At 36.2% G+C, this 21866-nt stretch overlaps 1 protein-coding gene across 4 annotated transcripts in view; it reads left to right on the top strand.

Annotated features, from left to right (window-relative positions):
• Window positions 1–21866, top strand: part of ROCK2 (Rho associated coiled-coil containing protein kinase 2) — a 133919-nt gene that overhangs the window by 34634 nt on the left and 77419 nt on the right. The window lies entirely within an intron of this gene.

Here is a 21866-nt window from a genome sequence, read left to right as displayed (position 1 = left end):
TTGATTATTTGATAAAATATCAGGTTCTCTGCTGAAATTCTCCCATCTTACTTTGAACACATTAATAGCAATGACTTTGAGGTTTGTGTTAAATTTCTGAATTTCCTGTGGCTCTCATTTTTTAGAAAATTTTCTTCTGGTTTTATGGTATTTTAGTTTTATCTTGTATGACTGCTAATGTTTGCTTGACTGCTGGATATTGTGTGTGGATAAAATGCTTAGATAATTAGGTAATGTTAACTTTCTTTAGGGAGATTTATATTTTCTGTCAGTCAGGTTTGAGAAGGACCACCTTAATCTACTCAATGATTGAACAGATTTGAGGTCGATTTTCAATCTTTTGAGGGTTGGTTTGTTTCTGTTTTTTCTTTATTTCTGGGGTGTAGCCCTTTAGCCTGGACTTTTTCTTTGTGAGTCCCAAATTTTAATTTCTGTTCCCAATCTGATGAGAGTTCTGGAAGCTTTCTTCAGCTTCTCAATTTCTGAGCTGCAGCGTTGTAGTCAACTTTAGGTTTACAAATATTATTTCTATTGGAAATTAGAATTTGTTTTATAAATTTGGATTTCATTCACCTTCAGAGAACCAGTTTGGTTGTAAGATAGATGGGGTCATGTGTGTAACTTAATTAATGATTATCAAACCACGCCCATTAATACATTTATATGTGTGTGTACACATACATACATAGTTGTTCTTTTTTGTGTTTCATTTTTTGAAGTATTGGGTTGAATTCAGATATGTTATTTAAGAATTTCTTGAAGATAATGTTTTCTGTCTTTGGTATGCAAGAAAGGAAGGTCATCTATATTATTTGGTGGCATAGGAGAAAAACAAATTTGTAAAATGAGATGTTAGTGATTTGATCACTCCATGTGTAGAAACCATAAGATCATTTTGCAGATTTTTGGGTTATACTTTTTTCTTAAATACAAACCATTTGGTATGTTTTATAATACTGTAAACTAATTGAGATCATTGTGGTTAGTTTAATTATAGTCTCTGTAGTTTCTCGAGGAAATGTGGTAATAAAATCAGAGACCTCAGTTATATATGTCCCTTGGTTTGCACTATGGACTTCCTTTGAATATGAGTTTACTTCCTTCCCTCCCTCCCGGAGAAAACTTGCTTTCTTTGTGTATTTATCGGTAGTTTTCAATCAAGTCTGATACAATTAATTCTTGTCTCTCAGCGTTTAGAGCGTTTATACTGTATTTTCCACGTGCTGTTGGTAAATATTGTTGTCTTAGCTGGCTGCATTAGTACAGCTTGCTTTCTAATGGAAATCCAGTTTGCTCACTAAGCCCCTCAGAGGGGGGGGGACATTAGGTCATTTGTTTATGCTACAGACATATCTATTGAAATGATACTCCAGAGCTATCAAATTAACACTAGAGGTCTTTTTACCTACTTCAGTATACTCGCTGTGATTGAGAAAGTGAACTTATTTTGTAATTGTATCTTAAGTCCTTTGTGTCCCAAGGACTTTGTGTACATTTGGTCTAATAAATATGTGTCTATACCGTGCCAGGTCCTGGATTAGGCCCTGGGAATGTTACAGTGAACAAAACAAAAAGTCCCTGCCATCAGTTTACATTTTAATGGGCAGTCATATAATAATAGTTTAATTGTATATAAGATAGTGATTTATGATAAGGAAAAAAAAAGTAAAGCAAGGAGAAAGATGTGAATATATATAGTGTTGACAGTTGAGATAGTAAGGCTTCTCTGAAAACTAAAAACCCAGTGGAAGTAGGAGAGTTAGCCATGCAGATACATGGATATGATCATTTCAGACAGAAATAGCAAATTCAAAGGCTTTGAGTCAAGAACATGCCTTGGTGTGATTTTTTTTTTAAATTTTTTTTGGAAACAATTTTCCAATTTAAGAAAAAGTTTTCAAAACTTTTGTATCACCTTGCTGAGATCCCTCATTCAAGTTTTGTTCATTGCCCAAATAATGTTCTTTAGACCAAAAGGATCTAATCCAGGATCATGCATTACAGCCAACCCTCATGTTTCTTTAACCTCCTTCGATTTGGAACGGTTTCCCAGTCTTTCTTGATTTTCATGCTGTTCACAATTTTGAAGGTTATAAACCGCTCATTTTGTAGAATATCCTGCAATTTGGGTGCATCTAATGTTTTCTGATGATTAGACCCAAGATAGGTATTTTTTAGCTGCAATTTCACAGAAATGATGTTGTGTTCTTAATGAATCCTATTTTGTGGTATACAATTTATCCCATTAGGTAATGTTAATAACTTAGATCACTTGATTAAAGGTGATGTCTGCTGGGGCACCTGGGTGGCTCAGTGGGTTAAGCATCTGACTTCAGCTCAGGTCATGATCTCACGGTTTGTGAGTTCAGGCCCCACGTCGGGCTCTGTGCTGACAGCTCAGAGCCTGGAGCCTGCTTCAGATTCTGTGCGTCCCTCTCTCTCTGCTCCTCACCTGCCACAGTCTGTCTGTCTGTCTCTCTCAAAAATAAATAAACATTACAAAAAGTTAAAAAAAAAAAAAAGGTGATGTCTACCAAGTTTCTGTTTACTCCCTCCTTCCTTTGTAACTAATAAGTATTTGTGGGGAGATACTTTGGGACTGTGTAAAATCATGTTTCTGTCTGTTCCTGCTTTCACCCATTGGTTTTAGTATCCATTGAAGTTTCTCACCTAAATTAATTTTTACTGTGAGGATTGCCAAATACTGATATTCTGATTCAATATTTCTTCTACATTTTTTAGTTGGCATTTTACTATAAGAAAAAGAATTCATATACATTTATTTATACCAGAAATTCTTTTTTTATTCAATGGGTTATACTTCATTATTATCATCATTTATTTCAATACTCAGATTGTCCCCCATTTGCCACTGGGAGCCCTTTCAGATTGGCTTGCATGCCCTTTTGATGTGATCCAGTCAATCTTTGTGTACTTTTTTTTAATGTTTAAGTTTTTAAATTTTTTTTTTTTTATTAAGACCGAGACAGAGCATAAGCAGGGGAGGGGCAGAGAGAGGGAGACACAGAATCTGAAGCAGGCTCCAGGCTCTGAGTTGTCAGCACAGAGCCGGACGCGGGACTGAAACTCATGGACTGTGAGATCATGATCCGAGCTGAAGTCACGCTCAACCGACTGAGCTACCCAGGCACCCGAGGGAGAGAGAGTGCGCGCAACAGCTAGTGAGCACAAGTGGGGCAGGGGCAGAGACAGGGAGACACAGAAAGGTAAGCAGGCTCCAGACTCTGAGCTGCCAGCACAGAGCCCGTCGTCACAGGGCTTGAAGCCAGGAACTGAGAGATCATGACCTGAGCCAAAGTCGGCTGCTTAAGTGACTGAGCCACCCAGCCGCCCCAGTGTACTTCTTTACTTTAAACAACAACAACAGTAACAACTTTAACTTGAAATCATTATAAATTCACAGGAAGTTACAAAAATAATACAGAATGTTCCTTTTTTTGACCCTTTACCCAATTTCCCCCAATGTTTACATCTTCCATAACTACATTATCAAAATTAGATTATTTGCATTGATAGGATGCATGTATATAGTTTTATGTCGTTTTGTCACCTGTACATATCCTTTTGCCATAAGATGCTAGAGGCTCATTTTATAATTTTCCTGCTCTAGTCCTAGAATCAGTCCTTTCTCTAAGGATCCTTAATTCCTTTTAGAGGAGAGTACTATTTCAAAACCATGTTCTGGGGCATCTTGGTGGCTTAGTCGGTTAAGTGTCTGACTCTTGATTTCGGTTCAGGTCATGATCTCACTGTGAGATCGAGCTCTGAGTTGGGCTGGGCACTGACAGCGTGGAGCCTGCTTGGGATTCTCTCTCTCCCTCTCTCTCTGCCCTTCCCCCGCTCACACTCACTCGCCTTCTCTCCTTCTCTTTCTCAAAATAAATAAGTAAACTTAAAAAATATTTTTTTAAAATCTGTATGTCTCTAGCTCTCCTTATCTTCTCTAGCCACTCTGCCCTTTTTAAGGTTTTAAAATCATGACAGAGGTCAAGTCAATGGGAGTGGGGTACGAGGTAGCTCTGGAGCAGCTGGGGCTTTCACAAGAAGGAATGTGTGAGCCACACCAAAGTCTTAAGAGTAGGGAGCTGGCAACATATGGAACAACTGAGCAAATTAATAACTTTTAATATTGGGAGAAGGAATCAGCTTTTGCTATTGGGAGAAGAGGTACGAATATGGGAAAAGACAAAAGCTAGAGTGAACATACGGTATTGGAATGGAAGTGGGGCTATCAGTCTAAATAAACACATGGTTTTCAATAAAGATATATGCAAATAGAGATGTAGATGTGAGTGCACACACACATACCTGTGCCTCCTTCGTCTGTCCGCTGGAAGAGTCTAAGTACAGAAATACTCCAACAGCAGTGAGCTCACCTAGCACCCAGAACGTGGTTTTGTTGGTGTTTTCTTAAGTTTATTTATTTATTTTGAGAGAGGGAGAGGGAGAGGGAGAGAGCATGCACGCATGTGCAAGCCGGGTTAAGCAAGAGGCTCTTGATTGTTAAAATATCACCTTTACTTAGACAAAATCTGTTAATTTTTTTCCAGAAATATCTGCCAGCATACTGTTAATAGGTACTTGTTATCATAGGCAAGGCCACACGTTGGAGTACTTGGTTTTTTTATAGAAGAAAACCAGTCATTCATCCAGAAGTTCCGTAACTTTTAAAAGTTCATTGTGACAAGATAGCCAGAAAACTTTTGTATGAAACTTTGTCTCACAAAGTATAAAACTCTTTTATACTTTAATGATCTTATTTTTATAAAATTTGCAGTGCTGTATGAGACTTTGTCTCACAAAGTATAAAATTCTGTTAACAATCTATTATCGTAAATATTAGTGTTGATGAAATGTTGTACTACCTTGCCCTCCTAAGGGTTTTTACTTCTTAGTTGTAAAAACTTGTTCTGTGAATGATGCAGTGAATGAATTTCAATTTGTAATGCTACACATGTAGTTCCAGAGGCAGTTTTATATTTCATTTAAAGTATCAGTGGTTAATGGGGCGCTTGGGTGGCTCAGTCGGTTGAGCGACTGACTTGGGCTCAGGTCATGATCCATGGTCTGTGAGTTCGAGCCTCGAGTTAGGCTCTGTGCTGACAGCTCAGAGCCTGGAGCCTGCTTCTAATTCTGTGTCTTCCTCTCTCTGCCCCTCCCCCACTCATGCTCTGTCTCTCTCTGTCTCAGAAATAAATAAACATTAAAATAAATAAATAAATAAATAAAAAGTATCAGTGGTTACTATTAACAAAGGTTTTTTTTTTTAACTATTGTTTTCATTAATTTGCTGTTGAGAATATATTTTCTTTAGTTATATATTTCTTCATTGTAATAGTATCTGACCATTTTATTTATTCATTCATTCATTAAAAGGGTAGTGTTTTATTTATTTTTAACGTTTATTTATTTATTTGTGAGAGTGAGAGAGCTCATGCGCATGAGGGGGAGGGGCAGAGAGAGAGGGGAAGACAGAATCTGAAGCTGTCTCTGTGCTGTCAGTGCTGAGCCCAACATGGGGCTCGAACTCACAAACCGTGAGATCGTGACCTGAGCCGAAGTCAGATGCTTAACCAGTTGAACCACCCAGGCGCCCCGGTATACAACCATTTTTAAACTGATCAGGCAAGAAAAAGTGAGTACTTTCTTTCAACTGTATAGTAAACCTCTCTTATTGTAGAATTTATTTTGTTACTTATTTCTTCAACATTTCAGTTATTTTTTTCTGTTTGTCTTCCAAAGATACCAGCTATCAAGAAAATGCACTTTAGTTTTTTACCATCCTGTTTTTCATATATTTTAGCCATTAAAAAAAAACCTTAGTAAGAAGAACTAGTGTTTCCCAGTGGTGTGGGAGTCGTTAAGAAAAATACCTTCTTTTGATGTTAAACTAACAAAACAAAAAAACTGAAACATAAAAGAGGCTTCCAAACATTTATCATTAAGTTTAATGGTAAACTTGGTAAAGTTTAATTGGTAAAAAGGAAAATTGGTAAAGTGCTGGAAAGAATTCAGGCAGGAGACATTATGCAAAGAATTATAAGAGATTTGTTTCCGTATTCTTGTTGTTCAGGTTTTAAATATCTTTCTGGTTGTGGTGGCTTTGGTTTTGTCCAGTCACAGACATGAAATACAAATTCTGAAAAGCTTTGTGTTCTGGAACAATCATGTGCCATAACTAACAAGGTTTAGGAGAAGAAATGGGATAGGATCAGACTGTGTAAAACCTACACGGCTTGCAACCAGAACGCTAACAAGAGCAGTAACAATTCAAATAAAAATATCAACACTGCATCACAGACATTTGAATTTCTGCAGCCTTAAATCTTGAGGGTTGTGCTGTTTTCTCTGAGATTTAGGCCCACAAAGGCCTTTACTTCCATAACCTTCTTTATCATGTTTTTGTTTTTGTTTTTTTTAACAAACGAAAAATGTCTTCTCATCTTTTTCATCTGAACTTGGAACCTCCCTTGATAGCTTAAGAACATGAACAGTGTAGGGGTCTTTGAAGCTACTGTTTATATTTTAAGAAAGCATTTTGGCATGAATTTTGGCTTTTTTCATAACGTCTTATATTTCGAAGACTTTCTTTTTAATTTGAGAAAGCTTGCCTGTCATTTAAAAACATTAACAAGCTGGAAAAAATCATGTATTTTACTTAATATTCTAATCATTCCCTTCTGTCTATTTGCATAAGAGGTAATTGTTTTAGAAGTTCAGATTATAGCAGAACTATTATATGTTATTAATGGTTATGAATGCAATTTAGTAGGCTTCAGGTAACTTTTAATTTTAGGGGGGGTGATAGGATTAGCTTGCCATTGTTTTTAGCTTTATAATTTGGGCCATAAGAGCTTATAGAAGGAGCAGATAAGGGATTAACACTGCCATTTTCTATTCGTACAATTTGCATTTTAGTATTATCTTAAATCTGTGAATATATATATTACATTCATCTTCAGGTAGTTTTGTTGAAGTATAGTCGATAATAAATTGTACATATTTAAGTTTTACAGTCTGGTAAGCTTTGGCATATGTTTACACCCCAAAATGGATTGTCTTAAATCTCCTTGGAAATCTTTCTACTGGGGAATTTAAAAGAATTTAGTAGGTCATATTTACCTATAATAAGGTAAGATGCATATAAACTGTAGTATTTCACACTTCGGTGAAAGCTAACAAGAGTGCGATGTTACTGAAAACTCCTATATTGAACTTAAAATGTTTTAAGGTTAAATATGCAAAATTGTAATATCGTCTTCTTGCACCTTAGTGGATCATCTTATATATTCCAATTGAGTACATACAGCTAACTTAGGAGATTTCTGAGGTCTGTTGGCGTCTTGTGGATACTTGGAAATACGGTACTAGGTCCTGGTATAGATAGTAGATAGAATTATCAGCCATAGAAGTGGATCATTAAAATTAACTCCATGTGTGTGTTTGTATTATTACCTTTTCCTTTTGAGTGTAGGAGAAATTATGGTGATTTGAGTTCAAGTTAAGGATGATTTAGGTTCAGTGTTTTTAGGTATTTTTTTTTTTAAACCAGGGTTACTAATGTGTATCTGAATTGACAAGAAATTCTTATTTGTATTTGGGGTGTTGTTATTGCCAGAAATTGAGCAATATGTAGAGGAGTGATGAATGAAATGATAGTTGATAATCAGCCTTTGTAAACTCTAGATTTGCCTGTATGGTTTTCAGATTGTTTTAGCAATGCGACCTTTTGTCTGCCAAGTAATAATGTATGTACTACCAAAATGTAAAACAGACCAAAAAATAGTATATTAGATTCCCTTACGACTTGCTCGTCTTCTCTTTTATTTATGGGGGAGTGAGTGTAGATACAGTAGATGAGAGAGAGAGAGAGAGAGAGAGAGGGAAGGAGGGAGGAAGGGAGAGGGAGATGGGACAGATACTTAATTTAAAAGGTTAAAATTTTTTTTCTAGTTGTTGAAGTGTTACTTAAAAAGTCCCCTCAGATGTGGAGAAGAAACATTGCTTCCTAGGTGAGGATGAAATATACCTTGCTTCTGTAGTTTCTGTTGAGAAAAATTAAAAAAAAAAATTTTTTTTTAACATTTATTCATTTTTGAGAGACAGAGACAGAGTGCGAGTGGGGGAGGGGCAGAGAGAGAGGGAGACCCAGAATCCGAAGCAGGCTCCGGGCTCTGAGCTGTCTGCACAGAGCCTGACTCGGGGCTCGAACTCAGGAACCGTGAGGTCATGACCTGAGCCGAAGTCGGACGCTCAACCGACTGAGCCACTCAGGCGCCCCTGTTGAGAAGAATATTTTACTTTTTCAGTAAAAGTATGGGGCCACTGAGTCTGCAGAGTTACATACATAATTAGAAGGAAAAGGGTGTATACTTTACAAACACTTTGTATTTTGCTCTTTTCTAGTAGTAGTTGTATGGGGAGTAGAAATAGCTGCTTCTGGTTAGAACTTCTGCTTCTGTTATGTAGCCAAATGGCTCTGTCCAAAAGCTTTTCTCCATTATCTACATTCCTTTTCACAGTGGGGGTTTTTATGAGAATTAAATGAGAAAGAAAGTGACTTCCCTCGGCACAGAGTTGGTGCTCAATGTACATTGATGTCCTAATGTGATTTGTGGGTATATATTTTTGCCCTCTGATTTTCATGAGAGCTTGGTTTGTAAACTTGGTTATGCCTTCAGAAGTTTATTATTTAGATGTGATTAATATTTGACTGGAAAACTGAGGATATTATATGTGTCAGAATAATGATGTGATTGGAATATTTCCAATGATTGCTTTTATGTGGGATATAAAATGAAAGGTTTAGGGGTGCCTGGGTGACTCAGGTGGTTAAGCGTCTGACTTTGGCTCAGGCCATGATCTCATGGTTCATGAGTTCGAGCCCTCGTCAGGCTCTGTGCTGACAGCTCAGAGCTTGGAGCCTGCTTCAGATTCTGTGCCTCCCTCTCTCTCTGGCCCTCACCCGCTAGGGCTCTGTGTCTCTCTCTCTCTCTCTCTCTCTCTCTCTCTCTCTCTCTCTCTCTCTCAAAAATAAATAAACATTAAAAAAACTAATAAAATAAATGAGAGATTTAAATGTCTATAGTTTAAAAAAATACTACTAGGAGCTAGTGACATACCAAATTCTAATAATAGGCAAGGATAAGTGTTGTGTTTGAAATTCCTTTCATTCCATCTCATTCACCCAGCAGTTCAGTTGTCCACTTCTCATCTGAGTTTAAGAGTTATAAGAAACGTATTTTTCTTCACCTGGGAAATGTGATACAGAGTATAAGGTTATATGACTTCACGTTACCCCTTCCCTGCCAGCATTTCAAACACAAGCATTTAAAAGTGGAGGATGTCTTTGTAATAGAAAACCTTGGTTGAAATTTAGCAAACTTGAAGAGGAATTACTTACTCATTTTTATCTTATGATGTAATAATTAGCACCTGAGTCAGGATGAGGGGGGTTCTGGAGTATAAAGTTCACCGGCCCCACACCCCTCATTCATGTTTTTCATGAAGTTTATACTACTTTTCTGTACAAGTTTTAAACAGAATTTTAAGGAAATCACATTTGTTTTTAATTACCTAATATGTATTTGAACATTAATTAGTAAGAAATGGGGTACATCAAATATGTTTCATTTGGGAACGTTTAAAATTTTGTTCTCAGGGGTGCCTGGGTGGCTCAGTCAGTTAAGCGTCTGACTTCGGCTCAGGTCAAGATCTCGTAATTCATGGGTTTGAGCCCTGCGTGGAGCTCTGTGCTGACAGCTCAGAGCCTGGAGCCTGCTTCGGATTTTGTGTCTCCCTCTCTCTCCGCCCCATCCCTGCTCACGTTCTGTCTCTCAAAAATGAACAAACATTAAAAAAAATTTAAATTTTTTTTCTCAAAGGAGCTCGGTGTCCTTCACATGCCCAACCTAGTTAAATGTGATAATAACCACAAAAATGTAAAATACTTAGGAGGAGGCTGGACAAGAAATATATAGAATATATGTAAATAATACTTTATTGTAGGAAATAGAGAATTTAAGTTGATGGAGCAACCCACCTTGCTTTTTGGATGGAAAGTCCAGTCTTCCCAAATTAATCTGTTAACCACTTATAAAAATTCCTGTTCAAGCTTTGGGTAGAAGCAACATTTATTTGAATTCCAGAGAGCTCTCAGGGAGAAAAAGAACATATGATTTGTAGGAGGCAGAACAGTGAAAAAGTTTTAGAATTTAAAATAGGACATGTTTCAGTAGAAATAAGGAAAGCTAGAGGTAATAAATGAGTAACTTTTTTGAAATCTAAATTTGTTAAAGTGTGTTCTTTAGTACTTTATATCTTGAACACTTAGTGAACACTTAGATTTTATACTATATTATCAGTTACAAAATGTACCTCAAAAAAATGTTAGAATTTAGGGGAAGAAAAGAACAAAACCACATAACTCCATGATCATATCACATTTCTATATTTACTTTGTTGCATTTCCATTCAAAGTTTTTCATATGCGTACTCCCTTAAGTAGAATGATCATACATACATTCAGTATATTCTGTGCTTTCTTTTAGCATTAATATTTTATATTAGTTTTTACATAATCTTTATAACCATCATTTTTAATGGTTGCTTAATATAGCTCTAACAAACCTTAATAAAATCTTAGTATTTCTTTACCAAATTTTTAGGTTGCTTTGAATTTCTTGCTATCAAAATGTTGCTCCTAACACTTATGTATTGTAGGTCATCATTCCTAGATTTTAATTGGCTGAAATAAAATTTCAAGCTGTATTAAGTTGAAGATTGAAAACTACTTGGGAATAAAAAGAGTTTGTTAAGTGGATTACAATGTAAGTACATTCATAACAAAAAATAGGTATAGCGACTAGTCATTTTCAGATTTAACCTTTGTTTCACTTGGCTTTATAAACAATACATGATTAGTTGTCAGACTAGCCCTGTGATTTAGATGTTGTATTATACTGATGTTGAAAATGAAATTTAAAGAAGTAAAATAGTTTTCTTTATGGAACACATTAAGTTAGTAATGTAACTTTTTTTTTAATGTTTTTTAAATTTATTTTTGAGAGGCAGAGAGAGACAGAGCATGAGTGGGGGAGGGGCGGAGAGAGAGGGAGACACGAATCTGAAGCAGTCTCTAGGCTCTGAGCTGTCAGCACAGAGCCCAACGTGGGGCTCAAACTCATGAACCATGAGATCATGACCCTGAGCCGAAGCTGGATGCTTAACCAACTGAGCCACCCAGGCGCCCCAGTAATGGAACTGTTTTTGGTTCCATCTGTTAGTATCAAAGATGTGCTGTTAGGCTTAGATGAAAAAGCCAAATATAAAGCACTTTATGCCCCTACATCTCTTGACTGTAATCTCTAAATGCAAAATATCTATTTGGGTGGTATTGAAAATTCTGGAAATAAAAATAACTAACATTTATTGAGTGATTGATGGATCAAATGGATAAGGTCTGTTTGGAGATGAAGCTTAAATTTTAATTTCACAACTTGTGGAAATGATCTATATTTAGGTTCTTGGTGGGTGGAAATCATATGGGCAGACTTCTAGTTATAAAATGAAGGAGATCGTTCTGTTTGTATAATTAACTAAACAATTGACTGGAAGCAGAGATTTGGAGGATTGTTCTTAGTCTTTGAGTGAAAATGTGACTCAAGTTGTTTTACCTTCTAGTAAAGAAGGCACTAGTAAACAAAACTTTCCCTTCAAGATTTGAAAACTGCTGGCATAGCTCTATTGTTAGAGTGGCTTGACTCTCTCGCTTTCTCTGTGCATACATCCACAAAGATATAATAAACATTGCTTTGTGTTATTGGCCATTATCATCTCCAACATTCCTATTCTTAATAATACTAATTATTTTCTTTGTATATATTTGTTACCTTGAATGGGCGGAGTTTTTTTTAGTGGGGCGTGTCCCAAAGTCTATGTCTAGTATTTAATTTTGTGAGTAACAGATATGCAAAATATTTTTTAAGTTTGATTTATCTACAATCAGTATTAGAATAACAACTTTAATTTTATCTGCTAGTAGTTTTTCAACTGAATACCAGTGTTAAATTAGGAATAGGATTCAATCAGATGATGTATTAACTATCATGATAATTCAAAAAAATATTTTTTTAATGTTTATTAATTTTTGAGAGAGACAGAGCATGAATGGGGGAGGTGCAGAGAGAGAGGGAGACACAGAATCTGAAGCGGGCCCCAGGCTCCGAGCTGTCAGCACAGAGCTGGACATGGGGCTCAAACTCACGAACCGCGAGATCATGTCCTGAGCCACAGTCAGCCACTTAACTGACTGAGCCACCCAGGCGCCACAACTTTTCTGATATTTTGTAATGAGGAGGAAAGTAACTGATTTTCTGTTTTATTCTATATGGAGTAGTAAAATACTATATATTCCTTGAGGAGGAAAACTTTATTTTTAGAAGAAAAGATACACAATTTTGATTTATAAACCAAAGTACAGTAATACAAGTACAATTTGATCTTAATTTTATTCATGTGTTTCTGAACAATATACTACGTTATGCATAGTACTTTGATTCATATCTTCCTATTGATTTAATATTTTTAGAAGAAAAAATTTAGAACTTAGTTAAAATACTAAAAATACTAATAATTACTGGGGCTCCTGGGTAGCTCAGTTGGTTAAGCGGCCTACTCTTGACTTGGGCTCAGGTCATGATCTCATAGTTTGTGAGATCGAGCCCCATGTTGGGCTCCTTGCTGACAACACAGAGCCTGCTTGGGATTCTCTCTCTTCTCTTTCTCTGTCCCTCCTCAGATCCCACTTTTTCTCTTTCTCTCTCAAAATAAATAAACTTAAAAAACAAACAAACTAGTAATTACTTGAAGGAGCATTGAACCCAGTCCCAACCCTGCTATTTTCTAACTGTGCGATTCTGAGAAGTTCTCTAAGTTTAATTTCTTCAATTAAAAAAAATGATGTTAATAACACCTACTTCTACAGTCTACTTGGAAAATTCAGTGAATTACATGAAGTGATGTTATAGAAAGTGTTTGCCACCGTGTCTGGTACGCAAGCTGTCTGTATACAGTAGCTGCTTTATTAACACGGCATACTCACCATTAACTCTGCACTTAATATTTCGGTTAATTCTTTTTCTAAAGCATTGATCAAATCAACTTACGATTCTTTGCACAGTTTTAAAAAATTAAAATATGAAATTGTTCATGAGTGTCTCAGAGATTTCAGTCTCTTAGCACCAGGGCTGGGGCCAAGCTTAGGCCTGTGAGGCACTTTGCCGTAGGCACAAAACTGAAGCGGGTGCCCCAAACCGACATTAATCAAGATAAATAATATTTTATCACAGTATTTAAAAAATGTAAAAAAAAAAAATGATGAACAAAATATAAACCTCAAAATTGTAAATAAAGTCAGGAACTGGAAGAATGCTGTGCTGAGCCACATTGGTGTGTGAGGGTAAAAAGGGCTCTAGAAATCAGGAACCTGTTCAAATACAGAGACTTTGGAAAGACTTAAGATCCGGGTGCCTGGGTAGCTCAGTCAGTTTAATGTCCATTTTTGATTTCTGCTCAGGTCATGAACCTAAGGTTGTGGGACCAAGCTCAGCATTGGGCTCTACGCTGAGCCTGGGGCCTGCTTAGGATTCTCTCTCCTTCTACCCCTCTCCCATGGTTCACGTGCTGTCTCTCTTTCTTAAATTAAAAAAAAAAAAAAAAAAAGGCTTAGTATCAGTGGAAATTGTATTCTTTGTTCAAGGAGGTTCTCCTTCCCCCTACAATTCAGAGTTCAGATTTTAAATACGTTTTTGATATAATTACTCTTTTTTTTTTTTTTTTTAACGTTTATTTTTGAGATACACAGAGAGGGCACGAGCAGGTGAGGGACAGAGAGAAAGGGAGACATAGAATCTGAAGCAGGCTCCAAGCTCTGAGCTGTCAGCACAGAGCCCATCACAGGGCTCGGACTCACAAACCTTGAGAGCAGGACCTGAGCCGAAGTCTGTCACTTAACCAAATGAGCCACCCAGGCGCCCCATAATTGCTCATCTTTAAGTGTTCTAAATATGAATGTTACTGTTAGAAAAGTATTACTTCATTAATGTACCATATATATTGTTTTAAGGCAGTAGGGAGTTTTAAGAACTCATTTTATTGTAACTATAGGTAGTTGAAAATATATATAAGCAAATAGGAAAATTTCTCTTATGCTTCATTAAGTTAGCTACTCAAGTTTATATAGTGAAGTTAATTTATAGGATGCAAAATGTGTGTGAGACACTTTCACCCAATATTCTTATTTCTTACTTTCCTCAATGACTTTTTTTCTTTAAAGATTCTTTTTTGTTAGGTGACAGGATACATTTAGTTTATTTAATTTAATTTGACTGACAGATCTTAGACTAAATATTGTAAAATAAGCATTAAGGATTTTACTCATCTGATGTTGATAAACGATAGCAGATCTATTAATATGACTTAGATTTTTCTAGGTGAGATAGAGGGTATAGTGTAAAAATAATATGGAGTATACTTAAGTTTCAGAAGTTTCTCCACGTGCATATGGGTGGCTTAAAAATTTATATTTTATTTGCTAAGTTGGATTTCTTTGGTCCCACAGTTTTTAGTTTTGTATTTGTAGTTGGAGTTGCAGTAACAGAAGGAGGAAATGTATGAAGAATTCATTTAAATAACATTTCCTGGTTACTTATCTGTCTAGCAGATACACAGAAAATATGTTTCCTATTCATTTGTGCTCTTAACTTTAAAACCTGGATGTTGTTCAGTGTTCTGTTAGAGGAATAACTTTAATTAAGTTCAGTAATGTTTAAAATATAAATGTATCATAAAATTCTAATACTGTCACTTGTAAACTGTTGGCTTGGGCAGATGTTTTAACCTGCCTTATAACTTTAGTTTCTGTGCCTACTGATGTGGGTATAACTGTAGTAACCTAGCTTATATTTTGTTATCAGGATTAAAATGTTGACTGCATGTAAAAATGCATTGCACAGTACATGACACAAACAAGTCTAGAAAACTTCCTTTTGTTAGTAATAAATACGATATTGACTATGGTCAAGTTGGAATGCTAGGTATTATTTAAGGTCTGTGAGTGTGAACCCAAAATAATGTCTTCAAGAAGGTTTTTGTTTTGTTTTTTAAATGCGAGTACAGCAATCATAGTAAAACAGAAGTAGTAAGAAGGTAATGAATGGTGATTTGAAAATAACAGATTTATAGTTTAAATAGCTCTTATGAAAGTAACTGATGACCTCCACATTGCTAAATTCACAGCCTTAAATAACTATATTTGAAACAAGTCACATTGACTATGTATGTATCACTCTCTCATTCTTGCTACTAAGATAACACAAGTGTAGATTTTCTTCTTCCTTTATTGGTTCCTTCTTAGTCCCCTCTTCTCATTCTCTTAATGTTGGTATATCCCAGGACTCAGTCCCTTGGTCCTTTTTTATTTGTCTATACTCCTTTAGTGATCTTACCCAGTTAAAAAATACTATCCATATGCTGACAACTCATAATTTTATACAATTTTCAGTTAAAGGATATTTTGGGCTGCATTTAACAATTGAAATTCCTAGCATAGTGTCTCTTATCATTTTGCTTATCACTTCAGGCATTCCCAGTTGGTGAAGTCTTTCCAAATTTGTTCCTTTTGGGGGAGTAGAGGGGAGGAATGCATTTTATTTGGATATTTTATTTTACTTTATTTTAAAGTTTATTTTGAGAGAGAAAGAGAGCACAAGCAGGAGAGGGGCACAGAGAATCTGAGGCAGGCTCGGTGACAGCAGAGAGCCCAATGAAGGGCTTGAACTCACAAACCCTGGGCTGAAAGTGACCTTAGCTGAAAGACACTTAAGCGACTCAGCCACCCAGGCGCCCCATTTATTTGGATATTTTAAAACAGATATTTAGGGGCAGTTTATAGTGAAAGTGAAATCAAGTCCAGCACTTCATTCTTTCTTGGCATTTAAAATTTTAAAGGCTCTGCATTCAGGAAAAGTTAGGAAAATAAGCCATTACATATATACTTTCCACCATGATCATTATAATGGGAAAAATTGGGTGTTGGCTTGTACCTATTTGTTCAGGAAGGCAGTAGTATAATGCACTGTTCTCTGCCTTCCTCTGCCTCTGATGTTAACTTTTCACATGTAGATAACCACAGTCCAGTATTGGAGGAGATTCATGTTTTCTCGGCCAGTAATATTAGAGATGTGGAGGATTTAGTAACTGGGCAGGTTTTCGGAGGTTAGCTCAGGACTTGATTGAAAGCTGTATCTGACTTACCTAGTTGTGCAGTTTTGTATAGAACTTGGGCAGTAAGACTTCTTTCAATTTCTTTTGGGGCTGAGATTTTCATTCTAGCTACTGTTTTCCCAGTAATCAGTCTGGTTTTGGTTCTTTACCACATCAAGGCCCTTTTAATTTTCCGCCATTGGTTTTACTGCTCCCTGCCCTTAAATCTTCTATATATTTGTGCCTTTAGTTCCTATTCATTATTTGGCATTTTTCTCTTTGGCCCTTGAATATTTTTTGGCAGTGGTAGGTGGTTTTTCTTTTTTGTTTGTTTTGTTTTGTTTTTGAATGCTCTTTTAAATGTGGTCCTGTCATTTATATGCACTTGGAAGTGATGAAAGGGACAAGTAGTGTTAATTTTGTTCATTGCTTTGGAGTTTTGGTAGTAGGCTTTTCTTTCAGTTTTATTCTTTAAAAAAACTTTTTTTAATCTCAGCTTAGTATCACTTTCTACAAAGGGAATCTGTTGAAATCACAGACACTGAAAAAAAAAAATCTCACTGCCTGGGCTTTATATGAAAGTACATAACAAGGATGATCATAGACACAGGTTTTTAAGTCCTGAGCTAACCTAGCCATTGGATCTCAGTATTAATTTCATATACTGAAAATACTGGTGTCTTAAAATAATTCATAATTTGTTTCTTAATAAGTGGTGCTAAATAGAATACATTTCAGATGTGAAAATTTATAAATATAAAACCTCAAGTGTAAATGTACATTTTAAAATATATATTACCCCATACATTTTCTTCGGATATAAATTATTAGCAGATTAAAGTATTCTAGTATTATTCAAAAATAAATGCTATATAAAAAAAAAAAAACAATGCACAGGTGAGGTATTATTTGATCTTTAAAAGTGGCTTAAGAAAACCAAAATGGTATTACTGATGAGTTGAACAACTGCTGAAAAAGACTCTACCCTGGTAGGATATATTATGGGAAACATTTATAAGTTATTTCCAGATTTTCTTCTTGACTATTTAATCTTTACATGATCCCATCTTCTTGTGATAACTTGTGGGGAGGATGTGGGATAAGCAGGGATTCAATCCTTTTATTAATGTCAAGCTGTAGCTTTTTTTTTTTTTTTAATTTTTTTTTTTTCAACGTTTATTTATTTTTGGGACAGAGAGAGACAGAGCATGAACGGGTGAGGGGCAGAGAGAGAGGGAGACACAGAATCGGAAACAGGCTCCAGGCTCTGAGCCACCAGCCCAGAGCCCGACGCGGGGCTCGAACTCACGGACCGCGAGATCGTGACCTGGCTGAAGTCGGACGCTTAACCGACAGACAGAGCCACCCAGGCGCCCCAAGCTGTAGCTTTTTTTGTTTTTCCCAAAGGATTTCTTTTTTCATCGTTATGTGTAGATGGAGACTTTAATTTTTTTCTTTAATGTTTATTATTTGAGAGAGAGAGACAGACAGACAGCAGGGGGAGGGGCAGAGAGAGAGAGAGAGAGGGAGACAGAATCGGAAGCAGGCTCTGGGCTCTGAGCTGCCAGCACGAAGCCTGACGCTATAACCCACAGCCCGCGAGATCATGACCTGAGCTGAAGGCGGCCACCCAACTGACTGAGCCACCCAGGCACCCCAATGTGTAGATGGAGATTTTAATGCAGTTACTTTTATCATATCTGTATAAAGTGTTCATATTCCATTTGTTTGAAAAGTCTCTGAACCAGAAGAAGAAATTTCTTCTTGTAATAGAAGCTTTTGCCTCGTCAATTAAAATTTTTAATTCTTGTAGAGGTAGGTTATGGAGGTACAGAAGAAGGCTTTCCAAATAAATGCACCTTTCTTTGATTTAAAGCCATTAATTATGGGTATACCTAAAAAAAAAGTGATTCAGATTTTACATTTTTTTTTTTTAATTTTTTTTTTTCTCAACGTTTTTGTTTATTTTTGGGACAGAGAGAGACAGAGCATGAACGGGGGAGGGGCAGAGAGAGAGGGAGACACAGAATCGGAAACAGGCTCCAGGCTCTGAGCCATCAGCCCAGAGCCCGACGCGGGGCTCGAACTCACGGACCGCGAGATCGTGACCTGGCTGAAGTCGGACGCTTAACCGACTGCGCCACCCAGGCGCCCCCAGATTTTACATTTTAAACCAGTAAATTTATTGCTAATAGCAAAATTATGCCCAAAAGATATAGCAATAATTTGGTAGTTAAAAATAGCCAAGTGGGGCGCCTGGCTGGCGCAGTCGGTTGAGCGTCCGACTTCAGCCAGGTCACGATCTCGCGGTCCGTGAGTTCAGCCAGGTCACGATCTCGCGGTCTGTGAGTTCGAGCCCCGCATCAGGCTCTGGGCTGATGGCTCAGAGCCGGAGCCTGTTTCCGATTCTGTGTCTCCCTCTCTCTCTGCCCCTCCCCCGTTCATGCTCTGTCTTTCTCTGTCCCAAAAATAAATAAATGTTGAAAAAAAAAATTAAAAAAAAAAAAATAAATAAAAATAGCCAAGTATGCTAAAACGCTGGAATCCTTGAAGCAGTTCATCTGTCCTGGAGAGGGAAATTGTGGGTGTATATATGTGTGGGATCTCAAAGTGTGACTTGAATAATCTCAGCTTCACTGGAAGTTGAATATTTATTATTTTTAATGTATTTTTTTTCAGTTCAGGAGCATTAAGATTGTTTTATGTGTCTGCATTGATGATATCAGTGGGTTATAAAGAATTTTAATTTTGGTAAAAAAAAATTTGTAGTTTACTCTTAACACCTGTGCCCTTTCTGTTATTAAATAATATTTTCATAAAATGTGAACAAAATATTTGAAGAATGAAAATTAAAAATATGAAGTATAACTGAATAGTAAATAAACATAGGATGTGCAGTTTCTCTGTAATTAGTAAATTAAAAACTCAAGTTGCCTTTCTAATTTTCCCATTCCACCGTACTCACATTCCTAAAAGGCTTTTTAATTGCTGTTTTATTTTTTAGCAATCCTTCAGTTCTTTAAGCTCCTTCTTTACTCTTCCAAGCTCCTCTTGGTGTTAGTCTGGCCATTGAGACTAGGGATGAGTTAAGTATATTGGACCTTTAAGTTTTAAGTAGTATTTGCTATGTCATTTCCTAATGGCATGAACTTGGACAAATCAGAGTCGCTTACTATCTAAGCCTTAGTTTATATTTTAAAATGAAGAGTACTTCTTCATGCCCTCTTCAGAATTACTTGGGGATGAGACAGTATATGCAATAGTGTTTTAGAAATATTGTTACCTTCATAGACATATCCTTTGAGTAATTAAAGACTTTGTTTCTTATTAGTTTTTCTTAACCCTCATCAAGTTATATGTATGTACTTTTTCTTATTTTGACTATAAATTTAATGTATGCTTGTAAAAAGTAGAGAAAATATAGAAAACTTGAAAAGAAATCTGAACATTGTGTTTTCCTGTATTTATGTTTTTAGGGGAAATTTACTTTTGAGACTGAGTTCCCTGAGTGTAAAGGATAGTGTCATATTTGTTTTTGGATTTTTCTGTTCTGTTCTTTGTATGCATTAGGCCAAAAACAAACAAACAAACAAAAAATCAATGCTTGTTAAGTGAATGGGAACTTCCTTAGTCGGGTTGTCTGTCTGTCTGTCTTTCTTTCTTTCTTTCTCTCTCTCTCTCTCTCTCTCTCTCTCTCTCTCTTTTTGTTTTATGGTATAAGTTTCGGGTGTACAGCTTTATAATTGACATCTTGTATACACTACAAAGTGATCACCACCACAAGTCTTGTTATCATTCATCACCATACAATTGACCCCCTTTACCCATTTTGTTTACCCCTCACCCCCTTCCCTTCTGGTAACTACTGGTCTGCGTTTGTTTTATTTTGTTCATTTGGGTTTTTTTAGATTCCACATATGAGTGAAATCATAGGGTATTTCTTTCTCTTTCTGACTTATTTCACTTAGCACAATATCCTCAAAGTCCATCCATGTTATTGCAGGTGGCAAAATTTCATTCATTTTTATAACTGAGTAGTATTCCATTGTATATACACTATCTTCTTTATCATTCATCTGTTGATAAACACTTAGGTTGTTTCCATATCTTGGCTATTGCAAATAATGCTGCAGTTGGCTTAGGGTTGTAAATATTTTTTCAAATTGGTGTTTTCATATTCTTCAGATCAATACTCAGAGGTGGAATATCTGTCTCATATTGTAGTTCTATTCTTAGTTTTTTGAGGAATCTCCATACTGTTTTCCATAGTGGCTGCATCACTTTACAACCTCATCAACAGTGTGCGACGGTTCCCTTTTCTCCACATCTTCTCCAACATTTCTTACTTCTTTTCTTTGGTAATTCTAGTATGTATTAGGTGAAATCTCATTGTGGTTTTGATTTGTATTTCCTTAATTATTAGTGATGTTGAACTCTTTTCATATACTATCTGTCTTTGGAGAAATGTCTCTTCAGTTCTTCTGCCCATTTCTTAAATCAAATTTTTGGCTTTTTGTTGTTGTTGAGTTGTATGATTTCTTTATATATTTTGAATATTAACCCCATATTAGATATGTGGTCTGCAGACACCTTCTCCCATTCAGTACATTTTCTTCTCTGTGCAGAAGCTTTTTGGTTTGATGTACCAAAAATTTATTTTTGTCCTTTATTTTTGTTTCTCTTTCCCTTGCCTTTGGAGTCAGATACATATAAAGATGTCACTGAAACCATGTTAAAAGGCTTAGTGACTATGTTTTCTTCTAGGAATTTTATGGTTTCAGGTCTTACGTTCAAGTTTTTAATGCATTTCAAGGTCATTTCTGTGTGCGGTGTAAGACAGTGGTCTAGTTTCATTCTTTTGCATGTTGCCATCCAGTTTTCCCAACACCATTTATTGAAGAGCCTGTCCTTTCTCCATCATATGTTCTTCCTCCTTTGTCAAAGATTAATTGTCCATATATGTATTGGTTTATTTCTGGACTTTCCTTTTTATTGATCTGTGTGTCTGTTTTTGTTCCAATACCATACTGTTTTGATTATTATAGCTTTGTGGTATAGTTTGAAATCTGGGAGGATGATCCCTCCAGCTTTGTTCTTCTTAAAATTGCTTTGACTATTTGTTACCTTTTGTGGTTCCATACAAAGTTTACAGTTATTTGTTACAGTTCTGTGAAGTATGCCATTGGAATTTTGATGGGTATTGCGTTGGATCTGCAGATTGCTTGGGTAGTATGGACATTTTAACAATATTAACTCTTCTAATCCATAAGTAGGGAATATCTTTCCATTTATTTGTATCTTCAGTTTCTTTCACGAATATCTTACAGTTTCCAGTGTGCAGGTCTTTCACCTCCTTGGTTAAATTGATTCCTAGGTATTTTATTCTTTTTGATGCAGTTGTAAATGGGATTATTTTCTTAATTTCTTTAGTCTGTGTGTATTTCTTTCTCTTTTTCTTATTTTAGAGAGAGAGAGAGAGAGAGAGAGAGTGGATGGGGAACAGAGGCAGAGAGAGAGGGGGAGAGAGGGAAAGAGGGAGAACGGAGGGAGGGGGAGAGAGAGAAAAATTTTAACAGTTCTAT

This window comes from Herpailurus yagouaroundi, unplaced genomic scaffold (genome assembly GCF_014898765.1).
Source record: "Herpailurus yagouaroundi ecotype Mexico unplaced genomic scaffold, PumYag 188, whole genome shotgun sequence".
Taxonomy (NCBI): domain Eukaryota; kingdom Metazoa; phylum Chordata; class Mammalia; order Carnivora; family Felidae; genus Herpailurus; species Herpailurus yagouaroundi.
The sequence above is the reverse complement of the archived record's forward strand: the minus strand, read 5'-3'. Positions and strand labels throughout refer to the sequence as shown.